Source organism: Aethalodelphis obliquidens, unplaced genomic scaffold, assembly GCF_003676395.1.
Source record: "Aethalodelphis obliquidens isolate GAN/ISIS:26980383/991018 unplaced genomic scaffold, ASM367639v1 scaffold10, whole genome shotgun sequence".
NCBI lineage: Eukaryota > Metazoa > Chordata > Mammalia > Artiodactyla > Delphinidae > Aethalodelphis > Aethalodelphis obliquidens.
In genome coordinates, this window is record NW_020837954.1 from 26,733,289 (window position 1) to 26,741,701 (window position 8,413).

The window sequence follows — 8,413 nt, forward strand, 5'->3', positions numbered from 1 at the left end:
AGTTTGACACCAACTCTAGCACAGTCATATGCTTTTCACATACTCATCCACAACATCAGGTGAATACCTATGGTGAGCAAAGCATTACACAGGGTGTGTCACAAGTTATAGAATTAACACCACACACGACTGCCTCAAGTAGTGTACAGCCTCGTGGGGAAACGGCACGGACACGAGGCAGAACAAGGGGCACTAACAGAGAGGAGGGCGTATGGAGAGAACTGATAATATTTTACACTGGTATACAAATATTTTCAAACAAATCAACAAATACTTGGAAATGTATAGGTAAAAAATGAAGTGCTCTTTTTCACTTTTCATTCACGTTTGGACTCTGAAAGTAGTTATCTCTACAGCTCATTTGCCACTAAATCGTACGCCAGGTTCTCCTATATTAGTATGTAACTTTTCATATAGGAATATTTAGTCTTTATTTGGGGGCAGATATTCTTGTGCCCCTCACTTTCCCAACGTATCAGACACAGAACAGGCACTATAAATATTTCCAAAGTGAACAAACTGAGCCGGCCCCTAGAGCCCCTCGCAGTAGCCTACCACACCGTACCGGCTGAAATGTATCACGCAGATATGGCACACAGAAGCGCGGCCCAGGTTCTGCCTAACGTAGAATATTTTTCCCTTTTAAGTGCACAGTCATGAAAAGCTAGGCAAGGCAGAAACAGAGAAAAGCTCAAAGAAGAAAAATGAAGTATTTATAAGCAAAATCACTTCATATTAAGAAAGTCGAGTTTTATTTAGCATTTTATCTGAGGCGCTGAGAGTAAAGGAAGAAAATGAAGATCAATCCCACATTCAATTTTAAGGAGTCTTGCAAAAATGAAAGCACACAAACTGTAACAATCTTGAAAGCATGAAATGCCTTATGTTTACAATACACAAAAAATACTATAGGGACTTCCTACCAAAGGAGATAGTCTGGGGCTTCCCTGGTGGCGCAGTGGGGCTTCCCTGGTGGCGCAGTGGTTGAGAGTCCGATGCAGGGGACATGGGTTCGTGCCCCGGTCCAGGAAGATCCCACATGCCGCAGAGCGGCTGGGCCCGTGAGCCATGGCCGCTGAGCCTGCGCGTCCAGAACCTGCGCATCCAGAGCCTGTGCTCTGCAACGGGAGAGGCCACAACAGTGAGAGGCCCGCATACCGCAAAAAAAAAAAAAAAAAAAAAAAAAAAGGAGATAGTCTGAGTATCTGCAAAGTCTTTCCAATCTGAAGATTCCAACACACGTTGTTCTGCTGTTTTTTGCAATTCCAACGTAGAACTCTGGACAAAACAAACAATACAAAAAGCTTTTCTAGGCCAAGGACCCTCTGGGGGAGTGTGATATTGGCCCTGAGAAACAAGTCAACTGGCCTAGTGTTGGGACCAACATAAAATGCTACCTAAAGGGTTTCCCTGGTGGCGCAGTGGTTGAGCGTCTGCCTGCCAATGCAGGGGACACGGGTTCGTGCCCCGGTCCGGGAAGATCCCACATGCTGTGGAGCGGCTGGGCCCGTGAGCCACAACTACTGAGCCTGCGCGTCTGGAGCTTGTGCTCCGCAACAAGAGAGGCCGCGGCAGTGAGAGGCCCGCGCACCGCGATGAAGAGTGGCCCCCGCTCGCCGCAACTAGAGAAAGCCCACGCACAGAAAAGAAGACCCAGCACAGCCAAAAATAAATAAATAAATGAAATTTTAAAAAAAATAAATGCTACCTAAAAAGCTGAAAGCCTCAGCATTTACATCTCAGACTAGATCAAAGAGATGATTCTCTTTAAACTACAATTTCATGATTATATAGAAAATCACTGTTCTTCAGACAATAAATTCATACTATACTACTAAGTATTTTAAGGTGATTTTTACCTCTTTGTATAGAAGGGGTCAAAATAATAATTAGGATTTTTTTTAATGAAAAACAAGGTTCACTCAAAGTTAATAAAATGAATCAGTGACCCAACTATATGTACCCTCAAAATGATTAATTCTACCCAGGCTGCCAAGATAAACAAATGAATAAAAACAATTAGAAGCTTATATACAAGAAGATATTTTTACAACTATAGACATCAAAAAAAAAAGAAAAAGAGCTTTAGACATGTAGTATTTTCCTAGAAGAACATTTCCCTAGAAGAGCATTTGCTACAGTTATTACATAGTAACCAAAGTAAGAATTGCAGGAAAAAACAACCTAAAAATTGGTATTAAATTTGTTTAATATCTTTAATAATTCTATTATTTGTAAATTCTTCCATAAAAGGGCATTACAGTTCTTCAGTTTACTGAAAACATATCTTTAAAAAAAAAGTCAGCCCTACTGTTGAAGCTATAATACTAATTTTTAAATTATTGGCACTATACTAAAAAGCACAATGGAGAACATCTTATTTAAATAAAATGAAGATGATATTTCACTGGGGAATATAGCCAACAGATTTTTTTCTCTCTCCATATCTACATCCAATGGTGGTGTTTTATAGGCAAATTTTAAGCAAATGCAAGTTTTTAAAAAATAATGAAAGCCATGTTTTGCTCAGGAATACTATTATACACAGATCATACAGATTGTTTTATAACAGATACTTGTCTGCCAAAGTTCAGATGGCAAAATGCTAAGCAGTGAGTTTGGTACTGTCCAGCTAGTTGTTTCTTGTCATCCTGGAGAATCTGTCAATGGGTAATGTTGAGACCATCTTGTCACCACCATTTCTCTTCTCAGAGGTGACTCCACTGTGATAGAACATTCATATCCTTAAAACGCAAGGCCTAGAAAAAGCCTCCCACAAATCCACTGGATATCACAATGTTCTGTTTAACAAATTCTGTTGCTTCTTCTATTATATTGTTGATTTCAGGTGCTGCCTTATTTGCTCGTTTCTTAATCTGTCTTTTTGCTTTGTTTACATCTTTTTCAACTCTCTTCCAGCCGATCAGCACATAGCCACTGTGACTGGCAATCTGAAGGAGAAGAAAGCCACCACCTACTGTAGTTGCTGCAAGTTTTCCAACTTTCTGGAACAAAAATCCTGCACACCAGCCACTCACTCCACCCATTACAATCTGGGTGGCTACTGAGTATTGTTCTACCATAGGTCCGGAACTGTGGCCAAACACTCGATTCCACCAGTGGTGTCTGTCTTCTTGCATACTCAGTTAAATCCAACACTTCGTAAGAGTCATCATCACTTTCATATTCTTGGGGAGGGGTGTTCCGGGTCTCCATGATCTACTTTTTTTTTTTTTTTTTTTTTTTAACATCTTTATTGGAGTATAATTGCTTTACAATGGTATGTTAGTTTCAGCTTCACAACAAAATGAATCAGTTATATATATACATATATTCCCATATCTCTTCCCACTTGCGTCTCCCTCCCTCCCACCCTCCCTATCCCACCCCTCCAGGCGGTCACAAAGCACCGAGCTGATCTCCCTGTGCTATGCGGCTGCTTCCCACTAGCTATCTATTTTACGTTTGGTAGTGTATATATGTCCATGCCTCTTTATCGCTTTGTCACCGTTTACACTTCCCCCTCCCCATAGCCTCAAGTCCATTCTCTAGTAAGTCTGTGTCTTTATTCCTCTTTCACCCCTAGGTTTTTCATGACATTTTTTTTTTTTTAAATTCCATATATATGTGTTAGCATACGGTATTTGTCTCTCTCTTTCTGACTTACTTCACTCTGTATGACAGACTCTAGGTCTATCCACCTCATTACAAATAGCTCAATTTCGTCTCTTTTTATGGCTGAGTAATATTCCATTGTATATATGTGCCACATCTTCTTTATCCATTCATACTTTTTTTTTAAATAATGCAAGCTGCTCAAACCCAAGATAATGACTTTTAAGATGAGAGTACAAGATTTTTAGTTATAGAACAAAGATGGGGATAAGGGGCCTGAGACAACACCTAGCCCAAATTCCTTCCATCAGACCCATTTTATAGATTAGGAAATGGAGGCACCAAGAAGTTAACTGAATTACCCAAGAACATATAAATAGTATTCACCTCTTACCTTTTATGAACACTTCCTCTTTATGTGATTATATTAAGGAATTATTAACTCATTAAAGTATGAAAATGGTATTGTGGCTCTAGTAAAAAATCTTATTTATTGGAGATAAATACTGAAATATTTGTGGATGAAATGATATGATGGCTAATATATGCTTCAAAATAAGATAGAAGTGAAGTGAATGAATGAATAGGTATAGATGAAACAAGATTGACCATGAGTTGCTAATTATTGAAGTTGAGTGATCTAGGATTTCATCTTACTCCTCCATCTTCTTTTATATGTGTTTGAAATTTTCAATAATTAAACAATTTTTTAAATAAAAAACTCTATCGTGGATTTTGTTTTTGACTATGATAGACTAAATGGTACCTGTGGTAAACAAGCATAAAACTAGAAAAATATATGAAACAATCATTTCAAATGTTGGACAAGAGGCAGTGCAGTATTATGATCCCTGATGGAAGGGAAACAAATGATGTAAGTCGCACATCACCCTTGTTTTCTGACCAGCGATAATTTTCCTTACCATGATGCAAGGATGGGGAACCCAAACAGAGCTGGTAGTCTCACTGAGCTGAGGAAACATAGTTTAAAGTTCAAAGGTGTTGAGATGAATGGAATTTTCTCAGAAAGGAGGGAGCTTCCGAAAGATACTCTAGAAATCTGCATGAAGTTCCCCTTGTAACTTCTACTGAGTTCTTAGCTGATCTTGCACAGTCCAAGACTCCTGAAGGCCAAGCAGGAAACCATCACAGGGGTCCTGCAGCTTACACAGGGCTGAGATACATAGAGTGCTAACCAGTCGAGAGGAGAGACCCCTGGTACTCAGCTGATAGCCAAGAAAGGCCACACCTTAGTACAATGGATATGCTAGCTCTCAAATAAAGACTAGATCTGCCCTAACCAAGTTAAAAACAAGATTCAAAAGCACTGTGTCAATTCACAAGTAAATTAACTGCCATCAGAACAAAATTCAACCCCATCTAAAAGAAGACAATAAAATCTAGGCACTTAACAATATACTATACATAATCCAGCATAAAATTATCAGGTAGAAAAAGATCTCTCTGTACTTTTCATTCAATTTTTCTGTAAGCTGTTCTAAAAAAACACGATATCGGGACACCACCAATATCAAGTGATATAGCATATGTATAATTGGGTTTATAGGATAGAGTGAGAAAGAACTCTATCCTATTAACTATCAACTCTATCCTAATAGCTCTATTATTTGGAGGAATAATGCCCAATTTTTTTCTTCAAATTTGATGGAAAATATCAGCACACAGCTCTAAGAAATACAACAAACAACAAGAAAGATAATCACAAAGAAAATAACACCAAGACTCATTGTAATTACATTGTTGAAAACTAATGATAAGAGAAAATATTTAAAACAGCCCAAGACGCATTACATACAGGGATCTATGATAAGAATTATTACTGACTTGTCATCAAAACCAATGCAAATCAGGAGACAATGGAATGGCATTTTTAAAAATTACTAGAGGGGGAGGAAAAGGGGACCCATCAACATTTATTAACCTGTAATTGCATATCCAGCAAATAGATCCTTTAAAAAATGAAGGTGAAATAAACACATTTTCTTACCAGGAAACCTGCACTGCAAGAAGTGTTGAAGGAAGTTTAGGATGAAGGAAAATGGCATCAGGAAGAAAACTTGGATTTATACAAAGGAATAAAGAGTACGTGAAATGGTAATATATAAAATAGAAAAATCTATTTTTGAGTCTGAAAACATAATACATATCTGAAAAATCCAAATGTAGATATTTTAGGTTGTCAGTATGTCAATGGCCACCGTGGCTTTCCAATTTTGTGCTTTAAAAAAATTACAGCATTGTCCTTCTGCCAAGTGAGATTACAGTGAGAAGACTGTGGTCTATGAGGAAGCAGGTTCTCACTAGACACTGAATTGACCATCACTTTGATCTTGCAAGTCCAGCCTGCAGAACTGTAAGAAATAAATTTCTGTTGTTTATAATCAAAAAAAAAATTTACAGCCTTCATTAGATTGTGTATGAAAAAACTGGTCATGAAATATTAATACATGGCAGTTAACTAGTGCGATCTCTGTTATACCATGCTTCTCTTTTTCTGATTCCTTTGGATAACTTATCAGAATATTATACTAAAATGAAGCAGAAGTATAATAGGTTTATGTTAGCATTTAAATAATATTTTGATAATAATTTCTTCTCTTTTTATAATCTCCTCTTGATTTACCTTCTATATCATTCTGCCCCACTCCCACCCCTAGCCAACCTGCTGAGCTCACTTTTCCTCATATGTACTTTCAAACTGATAATTAAAAAGAGGGTATAAAAATAGTGTCAAAAAAAAATCTAGAAGGTGCTCACTTCAGCAGCACATATACTAAAACTGGAATGATACAGAGAAGATTAGCATGGCCCCTGCCCAAGGATGACATGAAAATTCGTGAAGCATTCCATATTTTTCAAAGAAGACATACAGATTGCCAAAAAGCACATGAAAAGATGCTCAACATCACTAATTATCAGAGAAATGCAAATCAAAACTACAATGAGGTATCACCTCACACCAGTCAGAATGGCCATCATCAAAAAATCTACAAACAATATATGCTGGAGAGGGTGTGGAGAAAAGGGAACCCTCTTGCTGGGAATGTTGGTGGGAATGTAAATTGATACAGCCACTATGGAGAACAGTATGGAGGTGCCTTAAAAAACTAAAAATAGAACTACCATATGACCCAGCAATCCCACTACTGGGTATATACCCAGAGAAAACCATAATTCAAAAAGATACATGCACCCCAATGTTCAGTGCAGCACTATTTACAATGGCCAGGACATGGAAGCAACCTAAATGTCTATCACAGAGGAATGGGTAAAGAAGATGTGGTACATATATACAATGGAATATTACTCAGCCATAAAAAAGAACAAAGTAATGTAAGTTGCAGCAACATGGATGGACCTAGAATTGTCATACTGAGTGAAGTAAGTCAGACACAGAAAGACAAATATCATGTGATATCGCTTATATGTGGAATCTCAAAAAAGGTACAATTGAACTTATTTACAAAACAGAAGTAGAGTCACAGATGTAGAAAACAAATTATGGTTACCGGGAGATGGATGGGGGAGGGATAAATTGGGAGACTGGGACTGATATACACACTACTGTATATAAAATAGATAACTAATAAGAACCTGCTGTATAGCAAAGGGAACTCTACTCAGTACTCTGTGATGGCCCATATGGGAAAAGAATGTAAGAAAAAAAAAGAGTGGTTATATGTATATGTATAGCTGATTCACTTTGCTGTATACCTGAAACTAACACAACATTGTAAATCAACTATACTCCAATAAAAAATTTTTTAAAAGGTAATTAAGGTAAAATAAGATCATATAGATGGGTCTAATTCAATAAGACTGGTGTCCTTGAAAGAAAAAATTAGGACATAGAGACACACAGAGAAAACAATCATGTGAGACACTGGGAGAAGAGTGCTATCTACAGGCCAAGGAGAGGGGCCTCAGAAGAAATCAGCCCTGCTGACACCTTGATCTTGGACTTGTAGTCTCCAGGAATGTGAGAAAACAAATTTCTGTTAAGCCATCCAGTTTGTGTATTTGTCATGGCAGCCCTAGGAAACTAATACACCCTCTAAGAAAGAAACTAATACAAGATAGTACATCAAAGAAAAAAATCTAGAAGGAAGAATCATATGTATTTCTACCTAAGTTCTTTCTGCAATTTGGGTTACAGGCATATATTTTTTAAATTGATGTAATTATGCTATAACTTTGTATCCCACTTTTTTACTTGATACTATACTGTAAATAGTTTCCATTTTTTATATACCTGTGTAATATTCCATGTTTCAGCTTTTATTCTTTTATTCATTTTTTTAAGTACTTTATTTCAGTTTGGACATTTTGGTTGAAGAGTGGATACTTTTAATGGATATCTCTGTGTTCATATGTTTTTGGTTTTATTTATTTTTGTGTGAATTGTCTGTTTCTGATATCAGACTGGTACTTGCAATATCTCTTTGCAACTGAACAATGATTCACATCACAGAGGTTTATTTTTTCAACTTTCTCCCTTTTTTTGCATCTCATCCCCCAAAAGTATAATCTCATCCATCCCACAGGGTCCAGTTCAGATCTTAACCTCTTTACTGAACTTTATCTGAACTTCTTCTTGGATCCTCTGTAGTGCAGGATATATAGTGATAGTCAATAAATACGTGTTGACTTAAAAGGAAATTGAATCTGGGACTAGTCATTTATAACTCAATAAAAATCAGTTTAATGACATTATTTTATTGGAAGTTGTGAAGGTTTGAGAAAACTGTAATAATTTAGCCATTAACTTTATTTTCCT

At 37.1% G+C, this 8,413-nt stretch overlaps 1 non-coding gene and 1 pseudogene across 1 annotated transcript; one reads left to right on the plus strand and one right to left on the minus strand.

Moving 5' to 3' along the window:
- Positions 1-2,758: 2,758 nt before the first annotated feature.
- On the minus strand, positions 2,759-3,216 carry LOC113623028 (FUN14 domain-containing protein 1-like; annotated as a pseudogene).
- Positions 3,217-6,385: 3,169 nt separating this feature from the next.
- LOC113623063 (U6 spliceosomal RNA) lies at positions 6,386-6,492 on the plus strand. Its single transcript, XR_003433756.1, has one exon. It is a non-coding gene; the product is annotated as a U6 spliceosomal RNA (small nuclear RNA).
- The last annotated feature ends 1,921 nt before the right edge of the window (positions 6,493-8,413 follow it).